The sequence below is a fragment of the Anser cygnoides genome, chromosome 12 (genome assembly GCF_040182565.1).
Source record: "Anser cygnoides isolate HZ-2024a breed goose chromosome 12, Taihu_goose_T2T_genome, whole genome shotgun sequence".
In the NCBI taxonomy this organism is placed as follows: Eukaryota; Metazoa; Chordata; class Aves; order Anseriformes; family Anatidae; genus Anser; species Anser cygnoides.
In genome coordinates, this window is record NC_089884.1 from 14,576,783 (window position 1) to 14,603,554 (window position 26,772).

Sequence of the window (26,772 nt, forward strand, 5' to 3'; positions counted from 1 at the left end):
AATTTTTGACAGAATACAATTTCCTCAAAAAATACTATTTTGAAAAAAAATATTGAAAACAACTTATTTTCAACAAAACCATTATTAGGCATGTTGAGCTAGATGCTGACACTTGAACTTGAGTAGCTCACATTTCATCCCAAGTGAGTGTATTGACTTATAGTGTTTTTTGTTATTTTGAGATGCTCCCAATAAGTTTCAGAAGGTCTTGAGTTCATTGTGATAAACATAGGAACAGTTTTTGCACTCTTGAAGATACCCACAATAAGAAAACCACAAAAATTTCACCTTTAAGAAGAAAGAAGAAGCACTAAGAATGAAGTGGAAAACAAAGATTTGGTTCCAAATTCCTTTTTTTCTTTGTTGCAATGTTTAGTTTCTGTATGTAATGCTTTTAGAATCTCTATGAACAAGGCTCAGCTTAATCCTCTTACACTTGTCACATTGAATAGCATTGCACTAATTGACTGATCCTTCTCTTAAAAAGATCAGAATCAGAAGAAACAGGTTTTGCTAAAGAACTTCTAAGCACTTTGAGGAAGAAGAAGTCATAAACTGAAGGGTTCTACTCATGTCTTTCCTTAAATATTTAGATCACCCCAAAACTTGCACTGTACATTACACTAAAGAAATAGCATTACCACTATTTTATATTAGGCAACTTAGTTCACCTGTACTGTGAAAGCCAAAGTAAGATATAAAATCGAGATTTTCTCTCTGTAGATTCAGTCAATGCTCCTGTAGTTCGCTGTTACATAAACAGGGTCAGTCCGAGGGCCAAGCTGGAAAGTCAGCTTGCACATAAGGTTCAGGGTGGGGTCTACCAAGAGTAACCAGGGTCAAATACAGCCCAACAATCATGCAGCAGGATTGTGGTGATTAGTCAGGGCCAAGGTAAAACCACGTAGTCAGGCCCCAAGTCAGAGCCTAGATCAACAAGTTACATGGCCAAGCACAAACAAACCTGGAAAGAAGCAACCCAATGACAGAGCTCAAGCTCTGAGAATTAATGCCCAAGCCTGAGTTTATATGGACCTCTGGGCCTGTGGGCTTGAGCTCTCAGGTTGGGCTAATTAAGGTCATTAAGGGCTGTAAGTGCACTCCTGATTGATTCTCAGCAATAGTTAAAACACCAAAGAACAAACACAGAATAATTCAAATTATTCATTGATTAATACTTGTTTATCCTCAATTGCTTTTTATGCAAAGGTTTAAGTTGGGTAAGTGTATTTCCATACTCGTAGGCTAAATGTAAAAATAGGCTTACTTTTCACCTTTGCTGCTTTAGCCCAAACTACTACTTTTTCTTTTAACTTCTCCCCTTTTCCACATGCAAAATAGCTCACCATCATTCTTGTTTGAGGATAAGTACAATGGTGTCTCTGATCCCTGGCTATAGGCTCCAACTGTGGTGTAGAAACATGCCTGAATTCATCATTTTCTTGTAAAGTGGGCCACAAAAAAAAAGGGGGGGGAGAGGAAACCAATTTGATTTGTCTGAATCAGAACATAAAAGATTAGCCTCTTAAGCAGCAACTTCCCATATTTTGATTAACATTATAGTTTACTCAGTTCTTCAAAGAGATCTGTTAAAGGAATAGTAATTACTAAAGAATTCAATGACAGGAAAACCTAAAGATTTATCTCTTTTCTATAATACCATAACTGCTTCAAACAGTTAATTATCTCTGTCTAAAATATGTGGTTTAAACACTAACTCAGGATGTGTAATTAATGCTTACGTGATACCAAATAATCCCTTACAACCATAATATTTTTTGCTATAAGGAAGAAGGATTTTAACCTGTATAAAAAGAGGCTTGGGAAATGGAAAATTTCCATCTTTACAGCTGTAAGAATTAGAACTCAGGACAATCCATTCTATCAAAAAGAAAATAGGGGGATATCATACTAAAAAAGGCAGTGAAAGTAAAGAAATACCTCTCTACTCAATTTATAACTGGCCAATGGAAACCAGGGGTGCAGGTGGTCATAGAAACAACTGGTGTGGCAGGAGTTTTAAGATGCTATAATTTTATGACCAGTTTTAAAAGATGATTTCCTGATGATTCTGGACAAAGAGTTCTGTTTTGTATTTAATGTAGGATGTGTCTGCAGAAATTTCATCATGCCTCAAAACACAAGCCAAAAGTAAGAAGAGGTGCTGCCTTGATAACCTGAATGCAGGCAAAAATCGTCCATACAACTGACAGAAGCTGTGCTATTTGTGATACTAGTCTGTGCTATTATTACTCCCACTTTAAAGACAGGAAAATGGAAGGTAAGTGGAGGTACCTAAGGCTACAGAAGTAGCAGGGTAAGAGTTAGAAAAGTGTAATAATATATTACCATGTGTTAAGTATAGGTCAAGCAAAAGTATCAACAGCACAGGTAGGCAAAATATTTCAAAACTTTTACTGTTAACAGACTGCTGGCTTTTTATGGAGTTGGTATGTCAAGAAGGTAGACTGCTTAAGCTAACATGGAATTAAACTTAATAAGGTTCTGTATGCGGCTTCCTGGATCAAGAATAAGGGAAAAATAATAATGGCGAAAGTTACATTAAAGTGATACATTAAAAATTGAAAATTAAAATTTTCTCAGGGTATAGTTAGGATGAAAAAAGTATATAAAGTATCTATTAAGTCTATAAAAAATTGCCCTTACAGACAAAGTTTTCCACATCTAAAACTATGATTCCTAATTAATGCAAAAATTTTAACTTTTTATTGCACAAGTCTCTAATGAAGTTTTAACAATAGCAGGGAATACATAGTCACAAAGCAATCTCAAACAGCAACTAAAAAGAACTCTTCAGAGTGAACGGCTACTCTTTAGACATTTGATTTCATTATGTCTCAGAGCATAGGGTGAAATCCTAGGTTATTACTTCTTGCATTTACAGAGAAGATTATACATAAATAGATGTTTATGTCCATCATGTATAATCCCTCCTTTTAGAAATGAACCCAGAGGCTACATGAAGATGCCTTAGAAGCCTGTAGAACAAAAGGGATGGTTTTTGTTCTTTTCTCCAAATACTGTAGACTCAGACATGTAACAAATTAGAAAAGCACTTTAAAGCCTAATGATTTTCAGTAAAAATACAAGCTTTGTTTTTTAAAGTTAAGAATATATCAATGACCTTTTTTGTATCATCCCTGACTGTTACTCTCTGAAATCATCTTTTCTGGTATGCTGTAAGGTGATGTGTTGTTTTAGTATCAAACCTCTGAAATTCTATTTCAAGTTAGGTATGTATTTTCTGTTTAGACCTAATAATCTCTGTAGTACAGGTCAGATTTTTTGTAGATTAGTTTAATTTGGGGCAATTTACACTTCAGAAAAGCCAGAGAACACGAAGGCTGCATCTCTTTATACATCTGTCTATAATGGATTTCCTTCTCAGCTTAGATTACAAGGTATTTGTTTTAGGTATTACCTTAGTCTCAGGTATTTATCACAGACAGCTTTCTTCAGGATTGTAAGCATTGTCTCCAAGTTGAATTTCCTAGTATGAATCATTACATTTAGAAAAAAAAATAAGTAAATGGTGGGAAGCTAATTTAGCTGACGTATTATTCATGCCTTTATAGCTCTCCATTTTTCACCCTATTGCTCAGTATGTTGAACTGGGTGGATACTGCAGATGACACACAGCCCTCAGCTTTGAGTTTTATGTAACACACCTATCTCATTGCCTCTGGCTCTTAGTTCTTTTATAACCTGCATTATTCACGTATTCACTAGAATACAGGGAAGATGATAAATATTTAGCAAAGATTTAATGAGTTAATGAATTGTCATTTTACCCTTTGCTCACAAGGAACACAATAGGTAGCACAAAGAACCAGTAAGTAACAATCAATAACAGTAACAATCAATAAATTTGTGTTTGTATGTACACATCTGTATGTGTACACATACACTTCTCTGTATACAGAGTGTGCATATGCAGAGCCATGTTTTTTCACTGGATAAATAAATTCTTCTTAGCAAAGTTGTAAGTCTATAAAATACATATGTAGCCTACCAACTATATATATGTTACAAAAGCAAGGAAAATCCCTAATTGTGCAATGAGTTTGTTCCTGCATAACTGTTGCATGCACTATTTACTCTTATTGGCTTTCATATGACCATTCCAAAGCTTAAAACTAAGTATGTGTTCAATGTTTAGGTTTTCAGAGGAACCAGAATGTAAAAGTGTTTTTAAACAGAAAACTAGTTCCAAGTTTCGTTTTCTTTTGTTTTTGTTGTTTTGGAAGAATATTCCTAGGATGTATTTACTTTGCCTGATGTTTTTTTTTGATATCTACTACAGTTCCATCACCTGTAGTCTATTGCCATGTGCATGTGTGTTTGAAATTAGATCCTTTGTCAAGGACTAGTTTTGACTACCATACCAGTAGGAATATGTTGACAGTCAAAAGCAATGTGGAAGATAACTCCTTTTCCTTGAAAAGATTCAATTTTTGAGATGAGGATTTGGCAATTTTAACAAAAGATTAAAATAAATGAAATATTCATATATTTACAAAGCGAAGTTAAAAAAAATCCATTTATTATCTAAAGATGCTTAAAAGTTGTAAAGTGTGTATTGGCTAACAAACTATCATAAAGTCAGCTTTTGTGTAGTAATAGCACATAATAAACTAAAGAAAGAACAGGTTGCAGACAGTTTCTGTAGAACATGTGATGTGCTGTGTGTTCACACCCTAGCTCACCCTGTAGTGGCTTGTTTGTACGTCTACCTACAGGCAGTAGAAGCCTTGTTTCACCTTTTGCTCAAACTTAATTTAGTAGGTGCAAGCAGCCAGGATAGTAGAAAGAGAAATAATTAAGAATGAAATTAGGCTAAATTTAGTCTGAATACTATACAAAGCCTTACTGACTTACATATACCGAGTATATAGAGAGTATATGGTGAACATCAGTGAGAAATAAAAATTTGAAAACTGAGATTCTGATTGATTTACATAATGTAAGTCTTTAAGGGTAAAAATGAAACCCAACAGGCATAATGAGATTTGCAATAAAAACCGCAGGTACGCAAATCTAATGCTGCCTTCCTCTTCAAAGCATATAGTACTTTGGGTACTATCATAAAACAGCAGTGCTGTGGAGCAAAATAGGAAAGGAGAGGTTGGAAATTGAAGACATTACAAATGTTACTTTCCTCGAACGTTTGGGGGATGAATTGGTTAACATAGGTACAAAAGACATGAGAATCTGAAGCTACCTTTTTGAAAAGTGTGCAAGACTCCTCATAGTCCCTCTTCTCTGTACATAAGTGTACAGAAGGGCAGTGGCACCGTTCTCATCATCTAACTTAGGGTATTTAACTGAGGTGGTTATGTCATGAAACTGTGGCTTCAGGAGATGCTTTGGGTTAAAATTAAAGTTTAATACTGACAAAAGGCCTTCTCTGTTCCCTCCCTGTCCTTCCATAACTCTGTGTGCTCTTGTGTGTGATCTCACTACTTACCTTGTGCCACCCCTGGAACTCATTTGACTGCAGAACAGCAGAATAAAACAGCAGAAACTGTTTTACCCAAAAGTGTATGTTTTTGCAATGTTACTGAGTTTAGTTGCCTGACCTTGAGAACAATCAGATAAGCTCCAGATGCAATACAGAAGAATGTGGGAGAAAAGTAAAAGAAGCTGGAAAGAGGGGATGGAACTGGATGCCCTCCCTCCAAGAGCTGTCAGTGTGGCTCAGCCACTTGTCAACCTCTGGATTCCCTGTTTACCTTGTAGAAAGAAGTAAGTACCTCCTGAAGCAGCTTAGAGAAAGATTGTATTCTACTATTAACTATTTATTAAAAAAACAAAAAAGAGGGGGGGAGATAAACATTCCAAATTATCTTCTTAAATGAGAGGTTCAACTTTATGTGGTATAAATACCCCACCTTCATCTTCCCTGTTCCAAATTCAACCTCCAGAGCAAGCTGGAAAATAGTCTCTGGATCCCAATGACTTTCTTTTCCGTTGTTAATCTTTTCTACTTGACATCCCTCTCATCTTTCTGGTGATATTTTCTCCTCTCAATACTCCTTGTCTATGTTTCCAGATTTGGGGCTTTTCTTTTCTGTTTTGTTTTCTTTTCTTTTCTTTTTTCATATTGAACTCATTCACTGTGTACTCATTTTAATGTTTTCTTTCATTATGTGACTTTGTTTACAGTTCTTCCTACTCCGTCATTTGTATCTTTTATTCTCATTATTATTCCACTTCTGGCTATGTAATTGCTCAGTGTTTGCATTCTTCTGCAGTTGCTCCGGCTACATCTATTTGAATTTTCTGCTGTGAATACTGTTTACTATTTGATAACATAGTTGTCTTTACATTTGCTTATGTTCTGTATAATGTTTAATTTGTATTTTTCTTTCAATTGTTTTTTTTTTTACTTTTTCAGTCTTATTTTTCCATAAAAATGCAGTAAGTTGTAACAGAGCAAGACATCAATAGCAAATAGGAAAAAAGCCTAAGGAAAAGTAAGAGATAACTCTTTCTAATATGCCAAACTTGTTCTCTCATTTGTGTAACCTCTGTCAAAAAGGATGAGTCAGAGATTTTACTTTTTCCTGACGTTACCAGTCTAGTCAAATATCTGATTCAAAAGCTACTTCCATCAACCTAAGGATTTTAATTTCTCCAGATCTGTAGCATCTTACAGATCAGACTTCTCAGCTCTTTTCCATAAACAGGAGACCCCTTCCAACAAACAGTGGCATGTCCTGAAGCCATCGATCAGGTAGCACAGGTGTTCTAGCTCAGATGTTGTGGGAAAGTGATGGAACTGTAGGCTGGAGGGTTTCAGGGTAGGACTGTGACAGAGGCATCTCTCTTCCAGTGCTAGAAGGGAAGAGAAGCAGGAGCACAGCACAGCAAATACATGGTGGCCTGGCTTTAGGAGAAAATGCTTTTGGTAGCAATTGTGTAAATTTCATTTTCATTGCATGAAACTTAATAGGTCTGGAAGTTACTTATAGATTTTTATATTCCTGTGTTTCCTATCAGATAAGTACTCTTTCTGATTTTACTGGCAGAGAACCTAGTGGATCGCATACCCTCTTTAGGATTTCTTAGAACCATAATAGGAACCTAGAAATGGAGTGAAGACTTTCTGATTCTATAACAGCTGCTTTTCCTTTTAGATTATCTTTCTTACATACATCATGCTACTCTGCTGATACTCTCATTATACTTGTTCTTTGTATCCACATGTTCTCTTTAAATCTCTCTCCTGTCAGTTATAACATGATTTTTTTACCTTGATTCTCCTGCATCCATTCTCATTTCCTCTCTCCTTTGTTTCTTTAGTTGCATCTTTCAGTCCTTCAAGTCCATTCTACCAAATGTTTTACACTACCTTCGTCATGTTGGTGCTAAAAGAAGGATGCTCACGATATAAAATATTGGAAGAGGGATAAAAAGGATCAGTTTGAACTGTTGAGTCAGTGGCGCAATAATGTAAGTACTGTTAAGCCTGTGTCTTGTAAAGCTATACCATAATTTTTCCTTCTGTCAGAACTTGAACTTGTAAATGAAAGCAGATTCACACAGTATTTGAAAACAGAGGCTACCCTATGACACAGAGCTGATTAATTCTGCTCAGTATTTTGTATGTCTATTTTCTTGCCTTTTGTCCTCATAAATGCATGACATCATGCGCAGATGGAAAAGACTTCCTAACTACAAAATGAATCGGCTTTGTGACTGACTGTGAATCACCCTTTAACACTGTGTGAGCTACTGCTGTAATAATGAAGTTTTTAGTCTCTCTCCCTATTGCTGAGTAGACCATAACAAAACTGCTTTTGGAAAAGTTCTTTTGTTGTTGTTTTATGGAAGCTTTCATATCTATTGACTTTTTAAATGTATACCCTTTATATCCCTGACATAGCAAGACTGGAATTCCAACAGATCTCATAATGAGCTATGTATTCACATAACAAAGCATAAAGAGTTAGCTTTTTTTTTTGTGCCAGTATTTTCTAGGCCAGTGTACATAGGTAAAGCTTCCATTGTTAATCATTGCCAAGATAGTACTAAATAAATTGTTTTGATCTGTTGACATTTAGAAGAGTTTTAATGCATTAACATGCTATACTCTGCAGATCTGTAGATTCCCCTGAAAACAGTAAAAACTGCATGCATTCACAAGATAAGGAGCAGGCCTTTTCCAGTGCTTGTGTGTATGTGTACACACACAAAATATGTCAGAAGTTAGGAATAAACTGAATTTCTGCTTTCAGGGATTCAGGGATTGGTAATTGCTTTATCTATTTTTTTCATTCTTGAACAGTATAATAGAGAATTAGATTAGTTTATTGTGGTGAATCTTAGTTGATCTGATCCAGTTTAGTCTATTACATTCCTTTTCCTGTTTTACAGATGACTGAATTTTTCCCTTGGGATATGGGGAAAGGATTGAAGTAAGAGAGCTGACTTTGGTCCCTCAACTCCTTCTCCAAAGTAAGGCAGATAAAAGTAAAATTTATTATATCTCAGTAACAGCTTTAAAGAAAGAAACATTTTGCTTCTAAATTTAATTAAATTTAATTAAAAATCAGTATGGATCTTGGAAAAAAAAATAGGGAGTTACTAGTGCACAGTGCTACCATGCATATAAATGTAAATTAAGCAACTTTGCTCTTGACACACTGATATTACTTAATACAACCACAGTATCAGACAGAAGACATATAGCAATAGTCAGCTTTCTGATGCTATTAATACAGCACACAGAGGTTTCATTTAGTATCTTTTAATAGCTGTAGCAAAGTGACTTAATGGAAAAAAATATGAAAGAAGAGAAAACAGTAAGACTAGTTATTTGCGTACCTAGTAGACTTCCTGAAGCTGGAAGTAAACAGTGTTTACAGTATCAAAATTCCCTGTCTGCAGTCTTCCTATCCACTGTTAATTGGCAGTTTACTGTAAGCATCAAAGTAAAAACATGTCTTGAAGGTGAGTTTTAAGTTGAATGCTAATTAATTTGGGCAGGGTTTTCTACGTTTAAGGGATAATGTCAAAGACAGTTTTGATGTAAATAAACAAGGACCAAAAAGTGGCATCTGGCTGGAAATATTGGGATAACAGATGAAAACCATTGTGAAGGACCAACCTGATTGAGGCCTGTAAATACAATGATGAGTTGGGGACAAAAAAAAAAACAAACACTGGCTGATTTTAACAGCATTTTGGTAAGATGCAATGTAAAACATAACCCGTATGACTAATGTATATACTATTTTGCATAAGTTCTAATTAGTTTTAGTAGCAGTCTGTTTATTTCCAAAGTAAGAGCTGATTGTGCAGTCAGTCCACAGAAATGTTTTGAAAATCAGGAATTTGGAGCATGGAGGCACTTTTTTTCTCTCAGCGGCAAAGGCAGTTTTACAGCACTTCCTCACTTTGCACCTCTATCCTCATGAATGCTCCTTGGTCTTGAGAGTACTACTGTCTGTGGGATTATGTTTGAGGAAATGATCAGTGTTAAAAATAACCCTTTCTCTCAGGGTTATTTATTTTCTCTCAGATCAGTTCCTTGATTCATTTTATCATGCAACCTGTATAAACCATTGTACCAAACCCCAGAAGAGGGACTCTTTAAACAGACTTAGATACAGAAAACACAGAATGTCAAGACCGTCCCTTCCTTCAAGCACTTGAAAAGTAAGTTTTCATTTTCACTTTTTTTTTTTTTTTTTTACAGAATACAAACGTACCTTATTGTTTCTATGGGAGCCACTAGAGAACCTCTAGAGTGGTCAGTCGTAAATGTAACTGGAGAATTGACATCAAGATAATCAGTCAGGTAATTATACTAAAAGAAGCAGAATGGGACACCACTGGCCTGATTTTCCTACAGATACATGCTGTTTGTTTTCTTAGTGTAATTGCAAATAGACAGTACACATTTTCAGGTATAGTTCTTTAGCTTGTTTCTTTTCTGTGACCACCAGAATTATAGCTAGCTCATTCACAAATTTAAGTAATGCTTAAGTGTCATCACAAATAACGTGTCACTGGTTTAAAAGGCAGGAGGTGTAAGAACAAATCATTGCTAGTGCAAAAGTTTCTGTAATTGGAAATTTGCCAGTCCATCTTAAAACAGGAAGTAGATTGCAATCTGTTTTGTGTCTCTATGATTTTTCATAGATATTGCTTATCCTTAAGTGCTCTCGTTGAAAAACATACTTCTGTTTGAACCATCCCCCTGATTTACAGCACCAGCAGAGAAATAGAGCTTCAATGATGTGGAAGTTAAATCTAGTCTAGACTATTATAGATTATTTCATTTCCTCTGTAGACAGATTCAGCCTATAAGGCTGTAATTTTACACCTTTTAAAATAACTGTATTATTTAGGTGTCCAGGATAGGATGGAAAATATATGTTATAAAGCTAAATTACATTGTATTCTTTTGATAGTGATGGTTATGTGTACACACTCACAAAACTTTGCAGTATCTGGGAGGCAGAATAACTGTATTAAAGTATGAAAAACACTAATGGTTGCAGGCACAGTATGAATTATCTTACCCCACTGCTGTACCCAGTCATCTTTACTGGGGAAAATAGGGAGAAGAATGGAAACCAATATGCACTTTTACTGGGGATAAATCCCAAAAATATTTATTAAAAAAAAAAAAGGACACGAGCTTATTGTTTGGTATGCCAGGTCACACAGTTCTGGTGGGTAAACTCTTGCATTGCCCAAACTAGAAAGATACAACACCTTGGTAACACAGCTTTGTTGAAAAAACTATTAAACAGTTTTCTTCCATGGTTACATTTGCATCCCACAATTTTATATGAGTGCAGATATTTAAGACTTTGGTTTCACAGACCTGGTACAGCAGACTTTCTTAGCACTTCCTGCCTTGCTAGAGTATCCCAGCCTACCAGCCTGGGATATCAGGAAATTTGAAGCACACAGCAATAATGACAAAATAAATATTCTTTAATGTAGCACAAGTAATGTTTTCAAATGGTTTAATGATTCTGGATTTATGAGAAATTATCTCAGAACATTATGAAGTGATCTAAAAATAATGAAGCTTGTGTCACCCGAAAGCAATTTTGCAGTTTGGATGAGGGAGAGTTAACAGCCTGAGGCTGCACTGAGATTGCACCAGAGCTCACAAAAGTTTTCTTGGGTGTTCCTAGTATCTTTTATAGAAGTGTAAAACCTTGCACATTTTGTTTCCCAGTATTAAAGTATCTTTTTAGCCAACTGTTTTGATCTCTTGAAAACACATGCCTCTCAATGTAATGAGAAACCTTCATCTTCTTGTAAGTGGGTTCACAGGTTTTCCATTGAATGTGACCAAACATACCAAACATACTTGCATGCTGACAGGTGGGGTAGCTATTCTCCCCTTGGGGCAGGGTTGGTAGATCTTCAGTTGTAGGTAAAAACATGTCTGTTGCGCTGAGTAATTGCTGCTGGGAAGAGCTTGCTTCAATAGTCTTTTTTAGCCAGGCTGACAGCAAAGCTGGCTCTTCTGTTTGTATTTGTTTCTGATGAAAATTGAAAGAATCAACTGAAAAAAAAAAATAAGGATTCTAAACAGACTGAGCAGAATGTTTAGAACTTTGAGAGTTTAAAATTTCAGGTCACCAGAGAAATGATTAAGTAGGTACTTTAAATGCAGCATCCCTTTTTCACTGTCATGATCACTAGTTTTTAAATGTGAACTAGTGCATATGGGCATAAAATGAAGAGAAAATAACTTGGTTCTATTCTTAGTTTTGCCTCAGGATTTGGATTAATGATCTGGTCCAAGCTTGGGCTGGCTCCTGACATCTCTAGACTTGTGTACCTGCTACTGTCTGTTCAGACATCCTATATGAGGATGTCCAAGGGCTCAGATTCACAAGCAGGGACACTTTACTTTGAATAACTGCAGTGGTTCACACCCATACTGTCCCACTTGCTGCTCTTTGGGGATGCTGCAGCTGTTCATGCTGCAGTTGCTGGGTGTTCTGTTTGTTGTTGTTGTTTGGTGTATTTTTCCATTTACAGCCTGCAATGTTGACATCAAAATCTGTGATATTTATCTTCAGAGTGTTGGATTCTGAACTGCAGCATTACAGGTACTGCTCCACCAGCAGCTGTGCTGAACTTCTGCAAAGAACACAGGAACAGGATATACATCAAGTTTAGCTTTATTAGTCAGGACTGCAAAGCCACTCTCAGAAAGTCTTCTAAATCACAGGTTATAGCAAGGTGTCCTGAAACTATGGTAAATCAGGGGTTGACCCATAGACATCTGAGCCTCTATGCAGCAGAAATGAGGTGTATAGCTAGGAACAATATTTTCATCATCATCCTAAGCTCATGCATCCCTCTGACTATCCAATTGCCTTCTGGTAATTCATTTAACTTCAGGCTCTGGCATGGGCATAGGAAAGACGCACACCTAAAGTATTTTGATTAGAAAATAGCCTGAGTTCTGCACACTCACATTAAGAGGTGTGTGGCTCCCAGTAGTTTAATAGCAGTTTTAAAGATAGCAACATGAAGACACTTATGTGGTCAAAGTTTATAAGAGATTTTATTTTATCCCTGTTTAGGAGAGAAAAAATAGATAACCCTGATTCTTCGATGGTGCTGAGTTTCATTCTCTCATTGTCACACTAATGCAGTATTGTAGTAAGAGCAGTATTAGTGGGATGTTCAAGGCAAAGAAATTTCCCAAATAAAAATGCTCTCTACTTTCATAACTGATTTTTTTTTGTAAACAAATAATGACATTTTATATATTGCAAAGTAACTAGTAAGTAAACAGATTAGTTGATTTTGTTCACTAAAGGACAAGATCCTTATTCTTTCAGCGATATGTGGGGGTCAACACATCCTCAAGCAGTGCAGAACAAAATGTAAAGGCTGTCCTTGAACCCGAAGCCCTGCTGTCCATGACTCTTGTTTTCTTGCTCTTCAGTGGAAAAACCTAATGTGAAAAATTGAGTCATATTAATGTATATCTGTCTATCTGTCACAAAATAAATAAGTGTCATGGTTTTGTGAGTTTCAGAACCCCTAATTTCTTTGTAAACTTGAACTCCTTATATTAGATTACCAACTTAATATAACAAAAAGATCACCGGGTTTACATAAGGAAACGTAACAAAGGCAACAACTAAAAGGTCATTATAATTAATTTTGTGATTATAAACAATGGCAACGATTAAAAGGTCCTTATAATTAAATTTATAATTATATTTTTACATGATTCATATATATTAATATCTTTCATGTGTTTAATGTATTTTGTAAATGATTAACTGTGTTTTATAAAGTGTGTGACTTTTATATAAGGCACTAATTGAAATCCCTGTCTCTCTGAAGTGATTATTTATCTAGTTACAGTCGAAGCCTTTCTTTGTAGTTAAAGTAACATAGATAGACTTGGCACCTTGACTGTAAACACATTTGAAGCTTTTCCTCCACTCCAGTCATTGATGAAGGTCCAGTTCACTTCATTAACTAATTATTTTCATGCACCAAAATTTGTTCTTTTGAAGTACGAAGTTTTATTTCAATTATTGATTTCTTATAATGATTTTTCATTGCCAGAAGAAATTCTCTGTTGAATTGGAGAAGGCTAAAAAAAGTCTTTCCAGTCTTTTCAATATTCCAGGCAAGATGCCTCTTTCAGAGCATTTCTGTGATGTCTTGCTCTCTTAAGCTATGTGATGACAAAGGTAAAAAGGCAGACATTGTTAAATGGATCAGCTCCTTCAGACCCCAAGTTAGCTCTCACAATGAGGCCAGCAAAATTCTTATATTGTCTCTGTATGTCAAATATGTCATGAACCATCAATTGCTGTGTTTACTAGAGTGTTGTTGAAAGTTTACAAATTGTAGACATTATTTGCAGTTGTGGATGTCATCTCCTAGTATCCTAGTTGTGACAATCTTCTCCTAGAAGACTGTCATTAGAATGTGAGATATCTTGGAAATCTTACACCTATTTAGCGTGTGAAATTTGTAGCATCTTTCAAGAACAGCTACATAAAATTCAAGATAAATCACTGTAAGAAACATCCCCTAACATAGTGCACTTGGGACAAATCAGGCATCCGGTGGCTATTGCTTCTCTTTCTTTGCTTTGATTGTATGCAGTTCCTTTAAGTCACTACCCCAGTGTAAATATTTCAGGGTCAAATCAACTTGTGTGGCACAGAGCTGAATAATATTGTCTTGTCTTTCTACAGTATTTTTTTCATCCATGTTCATAGGCCAGCATGTAACTACATCATCCTGGAAAGAGCATCCTGGAAAGCTCTATGCAAGGTATGAGCAGGTACGTGCTGCAGCTACAGCACACGAAGATACTGCCTTTGGTAACAGCTGTGGCGAACCACTAGAGGTTGCTAAATAAACGCGGCCCACAGCCTCAGCCCTTAAGGAGGATGGATGAGATCATGGGTACAACTGAGGAAAAAAATATTACTAGAGCAATTGCCTGAAATGCAATGCATTCTTCCCGTTTGGGACAGTAAGGAGTTACAGGAATAGAAGGAAAAAAAAAGTGGAGATTTCCTTTTCTGATTTCTGGGTTATTTTATTTGCTGACTATAAGCTTTAAAAGCTGAAGACAAGATCTTGCTGACGAATGCTATTTCTATTACTCATAGGCTACTCTGCTTGATTAAATTGGGAAAAAAAAAAGCCTGAACCCCTGAACTTCAAAAAAAAAAAAAAATCAAGGAACTTTCATGCTAAGAAAACATCTAAAACAATGTAGACATCATGAGTTCTGTTAGCCAAAATTGATCAGACAATAGGAGCAAGTTGCATTTACCAGAATCTAGAGACAGATTCAAAGGAAGAGCAAAGAAAGTTTCAGAGGCAAATGTGGGCTCTAAAATGGCCTCCCAAAACGGTGGTAATCTGGATTTCCCGAAATACACATCAGCAAATTTAGTATTGTGGAGTCGAAAGAACGGTGAAGTCAGAAGCTTACTAGTAGCACAGTGCTGATTCATCTGGGGTGTTAAATGTTGCATCAGTTAAGCAACAACAATTGAGAAAGAAGCTGTTTCCTGGAGATTAACGGGTGATGGGGAAGGCTTAATGGCCTGAGGCTGCTTTTGTTATTAAAAGGTGGGATGGGGAAGAAAAAACCTGGCTGCATGGTATTTATTCATGAGCAAAGCTGGCTAGCAAATAGGGACAGGATGTTCCTAAAATGACTATAGCAGTCGTCAGATTGGAGCCCCTTCTCAAAAACCTGAATTTCTTTATAGCAGACTAAAATTACGCTTACAGCAACTGTTTAAAGGGTTTGTCTATGCACTCTGCTATAAATAAATCCGTTTGGAAGTACCTAAGGAGGATAAGCAGAATGCATGTGCTTGTGCATCTGATGTGTTGAAAAGATCTGTCTCCATACCATCAAGCTTTTGTGATATTCTGGGAAACAAACTCTGACAGTCTTGTCCAAGATCAGTTTCTTTCTCATATTTTGATTTTTATAGAAAGTTTAAGGACAGTGCTGTTCTGTTCTACTTCTCCAGCTGTTACATCTGTGTTTTCTCACTCTAAAAATACTTTAAAATGTAAGATTCAAAAAGTAAATTAAAGACTACCCAGAGGCTAAATTGGTTGCTATGGATATTTAAAATAATACTGCTAAGTAGCTATGAATGCATGACCCATTAATGAAGAGTTGGCTTCTTACTGCTTAATCTCACTTTATTGCTTTACCTCCTTCCCTACATGCACCTATAAAGTAACTCTTACGTCTTTAGACCAGTATGGAGGCATAGTCTGTAGGAGGCACTGATTAGGATGTGTGCCATAATTTTCTAGTTAGGAAATTTTAAGGAAGTCTGTTCTTTATGTCACCTCTCATACTAACATATTTGTTTGAAGGACCCTATAAGGGCACAATTCCATGATCATTCTTCTGGGCAGCAGTACTTGCAAAAGCAGCAGCATTTCTAAACCCAGCTTTCCCCCAGAAAAGAAAAAGGATGTGAAACTGCAACTTAATTTAGCTAAAAGATAGTTTGGGAGTCAACGTCTTAATAAAACAGTTTTATACTCGTGGTTACAAAGACAAAATCATCTTTCTTTTTTTTTTTTTTTTTTAAACAGGTAATTAAAGGGATGTTGCATCACTGTAGAACAAAGTCAAGTTGGTGACCAAAAGGTTGTTTTACTGGTGATTTAACAAGTTGCACTGGCTAAGCTTGAGTCTGACCACAGCAGGTATAAAGAAATGGGATATGTGAAGCTGGGAAAGAAAAGAGTGGGGAAACAAGAAGGACTTCCCACTTTTGCTGGTGGTAACTTCAAAAATTGCTTAGAAAAGTTTTGCTTGAAAAGGTAAATACCAAACTAAAATTTCCTGATCAGAGTTTAAGTTCAGGATTCAATTCAAGCTTGCAGATGGTCATGTGAGCCTGTTCAAACCATTAGTTTCAGATTTAGGTATGATATCTATCTTAAAGTTTCCCTTGCTAATATCATGCAATGAAACAACACATACAAAATGCAAATGCCCTCAGTCAAGTTTGCAGTAATCTTACCATGTACACTAAGATGAAAAGTCACAGAGCAGTGTATCAGTTTAAGGAACTGCTAAGATCATAGTAAACTGTAGCCCAGCATTCTCTTTGCAATGCTGCTGAGACTTTTAAATGTGCTATCACCTATAACCTGTTTGTGTCCCGTCATCTGGAGTACTTCTGAACAGCAGGAAAGATCATGTGAATGCTCCCTAGCGCTGTGTGGGCAAAATCATCCCAAATGTCTTAAAACACCTTTGTTGGCTGTTGAAAGTAAAGCAGATGACTGTGAAGGAAATTAGATGGGATGTACCTGCCATGGTCTTATGACCCCATAGGACTGTACTTTCTTCTGTGGAAGCTCAGATAAGCAAATGGGATTTATTGGTTTTGGCTGACAAAACTGTTCTAAGTAATCTGTAGCAGGTCAGGAAACCTATTCCTTACTCTAAGGCTGAATAGATCTTTGAAATGCTTTTGGCAGGCCAAATATTAGTACATACTTCTATATTAACTAGTAACAGTTCGCACTATGAAAAAGTGATTGGCTGTAATCACAGATCACAGAATCACAGAATTGTCTAGGTTGGAAGAGACCTCCAAGATCATCTAGTCCAACCTCTGCCCTAACACTAACAAGTCCTCCACTAAACCATATCACTAAGGGCTACATCTAAAAGTCTTTTAAAGACCTCCAAGGATGGTGACTCAACCACCTCCCTGGGCAGCCTATTCCAATGCCTAACAACCCTTTCAGTAAAGAAGTTCTTCCTAATATCCAACCTAAACCTCCCCTGGCGCAACTTTAGCCCATTCCCCCTCGTCCTGTCTCCAGGCACGTGGGAGAACAGACCAACCCCCACCTCTCTACAGCCTCCTTTAAGGTACCTATAGAGAGCGATGAGGTCTCCCCTGAGCCTCCTCTTCTCGAGGCTAAACAACCCCAGCTCCCTCAGCCGCTCCTCGTAAGACTGTAGTTCCCACGAGAACTGAATTGAGTTGTGGATTGTGTTCACTTTCTGGATCATAGCTTGACTACCCTGATCTACATTAGTAGAACACATTCAAGCAGAGGATGCCACGTTATTCAGCTGTGAGGGTTAATGTACTAATGATGAAAATTAAACTGAGCAAACAAATGGACATTTGCCATTTACCATATGTGATGCAGTGTTTCTATTAACAAACACTGCTACTACTGATTGTTCCTGTAGACTATAAATTCTTTCCAGAACTACAACTCAAGATAAAAGACTCAGTTTTTTTCTAAGAAGTTGAAATTCTCATTTTTGCCTCCTTCCTCCTTGAGACAAGCTATTCTGCAATGCAACTGCAGCAGAAGTACATTTGTCCTCTTGGCTTGGGTGTATTGGGTATTCACTGCCTAAGAACACTTTCAAAGGTGACCTAATTCTGGGTGGGCTATAAACAAAAACACTTGTTTAAAACAGGAAAGAGAATATCCATGGCCTCTTCAAAGTTTGTGTCTATCACCCCTATATTATGAAAGTCTCATACCTGATTCCCACATGTCATTTTATATGTATATAAACATACCTATTTTATATTTAAAATTGGGTATGTCTATTATCCTGTTGTTTTCTTTGTAGTGCATATGAAGTGTGAGACTTATTACTGTTTGAACATGCCTCCTATATTTTTTTAGATACAGCTACATGTTTTGATACACTTCTTCAGGTAAAAAATTTAAAAAAAAAATCAAAGCCAGAGACCATATAAACCTGGGGGGAAAAGTCTGATCATTGGGAGGTATTCAATTGTCATCTTCCCAAGACGTTAAGGAGAATTGCTAGAATTAAGATGAGGGAAGCATGAGAAACAGAAGGCTAAACTGTGCACACAACTGTTGAGCAGAGTTTTCTTCCAAATAAAAACAAGAATGTTTTTATGTCAAGTGAGTCATTTAAGGTTGACTTTGCTAATCTGAAGGCGTTAGTCAGTAGAGTGGTCCAAAAACAGAAGTAGTCCTCACAGATGGAATTCTGCTAGTCACTCCTTTTGTTATAGCAAGGATACCAAAGTGAGGCATACTATGACTGTGGCAGTGTTGGGCATGTACACACACACAGGGAGGAGTAACAGGAGAAAAAGAAAAACAATGAGAGTATATACCCATTCTACATAGAATTTTATAGGTCATAACATGTCAAAAAAAAAAAAAAAGTTTTACTTAATTCTAAAATTCACTAATGTAAATTAAGTAGTTCTGATTTTATTTTTTTATTTATTTATTTTTAGGATTTAAGGTTGAGTTGAACACAACAGCTTTGTGTTGAGTACATGACAATAGCCCAACCTAAAAGCAAAGCAATTATTAAGGGCTACATGAGGAGCAACTGTTGCATAGGAATAACAACTTCAGAGTGATACTGCTTAAAGATGAAGGTATTGCTGGAAGGAAAGGAGGAAATGTACCCTGAAGAAGCATTTTGCGTGGAAGGAGTATTTCTCTTCTAGGCAATCATTCTAAATAAATAAATAAGGTTCTATGCACTGCTGGTAGAAAAGCCATGTTCAAATCAAATGTAAAAATATTAAGTATATAATAGCATTGTAGCAGGTGTGAATTTCACCCCATTAAAACAGTTTTTCTTTGAAGTGTCATTTCCCTTCATTGGAGGGGAGGGACAGGCAGTACTGACTATATGTCCTAAACAATGTATTAAATATGTGTTCAATTTATACTTGTAATTATACTTGTATTACTAGTGTGGGAAAGTTGTGCTCTGTACATTTAATCTTCGTGTTTCCTTATGCTTAGCTTATATTTAGCATTTTCAGATGCTTGAGAGGAAGTATAGAGAAATATAAACTAAAGGAAGATCTTAGGAAGCCAGAAAGGCTAAAAGGAGACAGATCAAGTGTCTGCCTCTCCCTCAGACTCTGAGGGAGCACAAAGGTGAGGAATGTAGACAAATATATAACAAAGACTCCATGTATATGCGCACGTAGATATACATACATATTTGTATATAATACAGGACTGTGTATTTTGGTAAGCTTGTTATCCAAATGTTAACATTACATTGCTTGAAATAATGTTTTTTGATCTAGGAAATAGGTTAGAAAACTGAACTGTTGCTATATTTTGTCTTTCTGAAATTCAGTGTTGAAGCTATTGAAGTGTTTGAAACAAAAATTAGCTAGCTTTGTATGTCTTTTTTTATCCTTTTAGCTCTATAGAAGATACACATCCCCAAGTTCTGATTTTTTTTCCTGCATATATGAAACATGCTCTTAAAATTACTGTTTTTTTGTCTCAATAAACTGCTCAATATTTCATCCCCATACTACTTTTTCTTGATACCTTCTAAGAGTTGTTTCACCTTAAATAAATGGGGGCACCAACTGAGGCTTTATAAGTTTGAGAACTTTTCACTACATATCCTTTGCCTCAGTATTTCTCATACATTGTGTAAACCACCACACCCAATGCTAAGCAAAGGTCACTGTTTAAATGTGACAAGTTTGTAATCTAGCCTTGATTGCATTGTGGAAAGACAAGAAGACTGAAAAGCAAATCTGATATTCAATAACAGCACTTGGCAATGAATATTTGTTGCCCAAGAACTAGGAACCTGTGGGCCTGACTTCCAGAACTGTTGACTCTATTATCCCTTTTCCTGAAACACACTTAACTTTTTTGTTAGTGATCATATGATTTAACTGAGACTGTTTAATCTTGCCTGCTTAATCTGTGTGTTACCAGTCCCATAGAATTCTTCTAAGAAAGGGATGTTTTATATTCTACCTGAGAGAAAAAAAACAAAACAAGTACAACAACAAAAAACTTTCTACCTTACGCAGCACATTGTCCATACAACAATGAAGAATTTGCTCTATGACTGTGTGTATATAGTGGTTTTATAAATCCCTTTGAGCCTAGTCTCGAGAAAGGCAACTAATCCCAGTAAAAGGGTATTGCTTCATATGAAGTCTTTGCAGAGTACGTACCTCCACCCCCAATTGCCAAGGCTGTTTGCATACAGGGCTTTGGTTGTGCTGCTACAGATAAACTGCGCAAATAAATGAAACTGGCTGATATTTTACACCTACTAGTCTCATTCCAGTATGTATATGCTCACAATCCCTTCCCTTGCCACTTCTCAGTAGTATATTGTGACTATATGTGCTGTTGCTTTGAGGCAATGAAGATGCATCCCAAGATGCATTGTATGCTTTTAGGCCTGCACAACATAATTGTAACTGTTAAAGTATGAATCTTTTCCCATTACATTTTATCCTGTATCATGGTAACGTATACTGCAAGTTTCATCCTTAAAATAGCAAAGCAACTGATCCCCAACTCTTAATTTTCTGTAGTTGTCCACCTGTAAATATTTTAAGTTTTAAGAAATCCTGAAGGAATCTTGCATTAAAATACTGTTGATTTTCTGTCAGTTCTTTTAGCTGTTGTGATTACGAAATAATTTCATGCCCATGAGCTGGAGGATGTTGATCAAGTTCCCACAGAATACAATTACTCACACCTATTCCACCTTACTGCTGTGCTAGTAACTATCTTATTAATCATCATGCTATCCACCCAAGCATTAGAAGCTACTGTAATTTGTAGCATGTCACAAGAACTCTAAGAAAAGCATAATGGTAACCTGACATCCCGGTCTTTTATATGGTGTTATTTTTTTCTTTACTGTCACACAAACTCTACTGCTAGCCCATTTGCAGTACAGAGTGGAAATAAAAATAAATAAATATAAATATATACATATAATAATAAGAAAAAGAAGATAGTTTTATATTCTGAATCAGAAGGAGGGGGAAAGGAAGAATCAGTGAAACTGATTCGTCAGTAAGAAGAGGTTTCTAGTACGAATGTTCAGTGTGCTTTAGGCAACTTTTAGGCAGCATAAGTTTCAGCAGCAAGTTCAGTGCTTTGATTTTTATCATACTGAACAAGTGTTTAAAAATTGTTTCTCTAGTATTCTATGTAATAAACAATCCTGAGATTCATGTAAATACTAAGCATCAGTCAGGACTGACAAATATTTTGATATTTAAATTATAGGTGAACCAGAAAAAGGAGGATGTAAGCGATCTAGCAATTACAGCATGCTGCCTCAAAGGACAGAGAAGGAGGGTTGTTTACATATAATGAACCCTCATCCTGTTGTTTGGAACTGCCAGTCAGTCTACCATTACTCTAATACAGAATATATATCAGCCCAGAGGGATTTGAGAGGAACCCACCATTCATTTTTTTCTAGTCACAAAGCAGCCACCGATGGAAGAGCTGGATTCGAACTGATGAAAGGGTAGGATACATATTATCAATGACATATTATCAATGAGCATGGATTCCTTTTGAAAAATAGGCATGGATTCCTTTTGAAAAATACATCTCTTGGTAAACACTTCCCCAAAACCTTATGTGAACTATTTAACAAGAGCACACAGGCGACATGCAGTGGCTTAGCCAGCCAGCCAAGATCTTAAGATCTAGCTGTTTATGCTCTCTTGCTTCCAATTATCTCTTTGGTGTATAGGAGACTGCTCTTAACGCTGCCCTGTGCAGGAAGTGCTGAGTATGTTCATAAAGGTGTGGCTTAGCTCCCTAGCAATTCCATGGTAACAGGGGCGTAGTAAACTAGCCTTAAGTAAAACAAACAGGCTTTGTGGAAATCAAAAGCTGAGAATGCAAGCTGTCTCTTTGATTAAAGCAGCTAATCTTTGATTGTAGGCGGTGGGCTCCACCTTGTTTTCCTGCACCCAGAAGGTTCACAGGGGTTAGATGCATCGAGTCTTGCACTTTCAATACTAATGCAAAGGAATGTTTTTTAAAGTCATTTTTGTAAGATATGTTGTGAGGAAAAAGAGGTTAAATTTATAAATCACAAAAATACAGTTAAATGAAGGGAAAAGCCCTATATCATTTACTAAAAATCTCATCCTGTACAGAATGGCTCATCTGACAGAGGTACGGAGCAGAACCCTGCGTACTAAACAAGATCTACACCATTTTTATTGAGTCTTTTTGCCTTGCTCCCCAGGAGAAAAGGTGTGTTCTTACCAGGAGCTGACCAGCATAAGCTTAAATCTTAAAGGTGAGGCATGTTGCTGGCAAAAATTTTCTTTGCCATGTTCCCTTCTACAGAAATCTACACAGCAAAAATACACTTTTGCCTACTGTAGATACATTCTCAGGCTTGGATTCCTGCATAGATAGAAAGTAATTCAGAGATCTGAAGAGACAAGAAGATCTGATCTTCAGAGCCTTCCAATTTATGTCTGTGCAAAGTAGGTGTAAAATGCTACCCAACCTGTGACTCATCTGTAACAGTGATAGCCAGTCTGGCCACCTTTAGTGACAGCTGCAGGTGTTCAGTAGCAACTGGCCACAAAAACGCTTGATGTGCCTTAAGGCTATGGATTCATGATACTATAAGACATCAGTATCCGTGTTGTTTTCCTATTCCCATGAGTCACTGTTTTTGCCAGGATAACTGTATGTGGGATCAATCTCTGAACAAAACGAAGGAATGGATTAATCTTAAGGAATATACTGCAAAACTGAGGTTTTGTGGCATTCTGTTTGGTTTTAACTGAATCAGATCCGACTTTCTAAATCAGGATCAATATTTCAAAGCTGATTCAGAGTGTAGCCTCACAAATTGTAGTGCTGAAGGGTCAGAGAGGACAACAAGCCAAAGGCAGCCTGAGAATGAAGAGCTGAGACTGGATGAGTAAAGTCTGCCTGAAATTGGTATTTATATCAAACATCTTTTATTATAAAACCCACAGCTTAAGAGTACAGTTTGTCATATATTATGGCAGACCAACCAGCTCCTAACTATTCCCACTTCTTCAGTGAGGGCATGTTTGTTTATAGTGCATATTAGGATTTACTCTATCTGAAAAAATAGTGAAGGAGGAGGTCAGTCTCCTCTGCCTCCCTGTTCACACAAAGCAAAGCAATAGACCACAGAAAACAGAAGTTGAATGATGGTAAGTAAATGTTACTACTTCACCCAGAGCATTATCAGCACATTGACTCTACTCACTGCGTAGCCACTCCCAGGTTGTGCCAGGCAACTTTCTCTTGTGTGTGTCCTAGGGCTCTTTCCCTTTTCCTCACCGCAGTATAGTTCTGTGTAAAAAGGACAAAATCTTAATGTATGGTAACTATGTCACACTGATTGAAATAGTTACTCGAGAAAACCAAAGAACAACTGAACATAAGGTGATATTTCCTGTCAAACAAGGGTGTGCCACATTAACAGACATTGGAAAGGAGGTGTGGTAGTATTGGCACTTATAAAACAGCTCTGTCATAGTACTTTATCACAACTCCAACGTATTGGGAAGAGAAAGGGCAGAACTCATAGCACCTGCTTGTCCTGTACTTACATATTATCTATGTTTATAAAGCAATTCTGTGGTTATTAAGTGATAAAATGGACTGAATTGCATCAGATGTCATCTTAAATTTAAAATTTCTGCAGTGTGCCGAAGGGAAGAGTCTATTTAGAGCTATCCTTCATATATGTGTGTCTATATACATACATACTCTTTTGTTACTGTTGCTTTTTGCTTGAATACACTTACTGACTGTGCAATATGTTTCACTCACAATGTTTTTTCTCAGAAATTCACATTACTGTAATATCAACCAGATGTATCAATAAGGACACTACTATCTTACTTCCACTGTATATTCTACAGGATATAAAATCCATGATCAAGCCAAAGGAGCAAAGGTATCTGCTCACCCATGCTCAACACAAAGGCAGTCAAAACCAAAATGCAAAAGTTGTTTCAGAGACCTATTTCTCTGGGGAAATTTTTCTATCCTTGTAGTTGGGTATAATAAGGCATGGAGCATGTCTGAAATCCCAATGTCACTTCCTGAATATGTAATAATTGGTGGTGCAGTCGAATGAAATAAAGTAAACATAATGAGGATGAAAGATCAAGAAATTATTGAATGATAGGTCTCCTATCATGTTTACTTTGGATGCACATAATTGCATTCATCATTTTATTATACAGAATTCATTGATGAAATGTTTTTAAAGCTTAAGTGCTTCAACATCTGGTTAAGCTTTGCCTAAGTTTTGCATTTATATTTTACTTCTATTTATACTATGGTGAGAAAAAGGTGTGTATTAGCATATCTTTTTGTGGAATAAGTTTAATTAAATTATAATGAAGAAACAAGTATCAGAGCAGCTAAATCAAATGGGAATGAAACATTATAGGGACACACCCTCGTTTTTATCAGGGTTCTTAAGTCAACTGAGTTCTTGTGGTATAATCTGAATAAAAAGCCAAAGCTATACACCTTACTAATCTCTGCCAAGATACTTTCGTAAGGCTGGTATCAGTCAGTAAAGCTTCAGAAAGTGTAACTTGCATAAAGTCATTGTTAGTTGTGTAATTCGGTCAGTTTTTCATTAAGCAATTTGGACTTCCAGTATACAGTCTTTTGTATTCAGTTGATGATCAATTCTTTCATCACTGCTATCTTGCAGAATTGATAAGCAGCTCCCAGTATGTGAGAGTAGTGTACAGCATGCAGAAGTTTTGATGTAGGTAGTAACATTTACATTTCATATGTTGTCTAAATATTTTTTTATGTACCTTTGCATGCAAGGTACTTAGAGTTGGATATACAAAGTTCCAGATGGCTTTAGCTGTCTCACTTTGAAATATCAGTGATTTCATTTTTCAATGAACTTCTGAGAACTTTCTAGACCTACAGTGTGAATGTATTTACATAAGGCATATGGTGGGTGGAACATCAATTCATTGAAGGAGTGACTATGAAAAATTTCTTGTAAAAGTTAGAGGGCTACTGGATTTCCTGTCTTGCTTTTCCTATGGCTGGAAGTCTCTGAGCTGATCCATGAAAAATAAAGCATAAAATACCCCCATGCTAAATGTTTAATGGAGACATCTGGTCATTCTCATTTTCTGTTAAGAGGAGCTAACCACTTGATCTTTTTGCAACAGGATATAAAGTTTGTCCTGTTTAACTTCATACACGTGAAGTTGTTAAATATTTTATTGTTTATAAAGATAATAGGATGATTCTGTTGCATTGTATTTACACAGTAGCGAATGAAAACAAATTTTATGGCTTTTAGCCATTACAATGAGTTATCAGTGTATGTACTTACTCTTTTCACTAAAATGTGGTGGTAGCAAAGAAGGTAGTAGTGTATTTCTTGGCATTATAGCTGAAGTAACAAATGACTCATTATACTAAATTTAATCATTATAAAGCAGGTTTTTTTTTTACTGTTAGTTACGTTGTCACACTGACAGGCTTGTAAAATGCTATATACTTTCAGTGGACAAAGAGAGAACGGATTATCAGTATGTTTTAATCTAAGACCAACCATCAATTTGCTAAAGAACTGCCACAGAAATATTTCCTGTTGAATTTCCATTTGCATATTGTACCTGAGACTATCAAAAATGTTACCAATTGCAATGGGAATTTATTTGGCAGATTTTAGGGGCAATAAAGCTCTACAGAAAGTGAATTTTCAGTCACAGGCAAGGTAGATTGAAAGGTTCAGGAAGTACTTGCATATTCATCTCATTAGGTAACAGAAATCATATCACATGGCTTGTCTAGTTTACCACAGCTTAAAGATCCTGTCTCAACTAGTTTCAGTGAATTATTTGAAAGCTTAGCAGAGAGATCAGATTGGCCACTAGGAAAAAGTTTCCTAGGAAAAAGTTTCTCATCAGCAATGTAGTGCATCATTTGGGGCAGGTTATCCAGAGAGGTTCGGAATCGCTGTCCTTGGAGGTTTTAAAGTCTCACCAAGACAAAGCATTGGCAGGCTCAGTCTGGTGTTGGCAGTAGTCCATCTCTGACCACGGTGTTGGACAAGAGAACTTACAGAGCTGCCCACCAGCTAGCATTTCAACGATTCTAATTCCAAAAAACTGTTTAGAGATTTATTTGAAGAAGAGCATGATATCCAAAAATCTAAATTCACAGCATATTTGCTTAAATTGCTAACCTTAGTGTAAATCTAGAATATTAATGAAGGACACTACTGTGCATACACATTTGATCTGTCCATACATTTCATGGAAAAATAAAGTCTTATCTTCAGAAGCCTGATACCTGTTATCTGGAAAACTTCTACTAAACAACATGCATCTATTCATTGGGATTCAGGGGGAGCTGAGCATGTATAAAACTTTTGTAGGATTAAAGCACCAGATTGATTGCCAT

General features: G+C 36.4%; 1 long non-coding RNA gene across 4 annotated transcripts in view; it reads left to right on the forward strand.

Moving 5' to 3' along the window:
* LOC106043098 (uncharacterized) overlaps positions 1 to 23,583 on the forward strand; it is a 139,629-nt gene extending 116,046 nt beyond the window's left edge. For 2 of the 4 annotated variants that reach the window (XR_010834636.1, XR_010834635.1), the window contains exons 8-14: positions 2,106 to 2,281; positions 7,327 to 7,476; positions 8,401 to 8,481; positions 9,725 to 9,826; positions 14,235 to 14,323; positions 16,123 to 16,353; positions 18,795 to 23,583. This is a non-coding gene — a long non-coding RNA (uncharacterized lncRNA). The remainder of the gene's footprint in view (positions 1 to 2,105; positions 2,282 to 7,326; positions 7,477 to 8,400; positions 8,482 to 9,724; positions 9,827 to 14,234; positions 14,324 to 16,122; positions 16,354 to 18,794) is intronic. The other 2 variants (XR_010834638.1, XR_010834637.1) reach the window with 2 other exon arrangements.
* Positions 23,584 to 26,772: the final 3,189 nt, after the last annotated feature.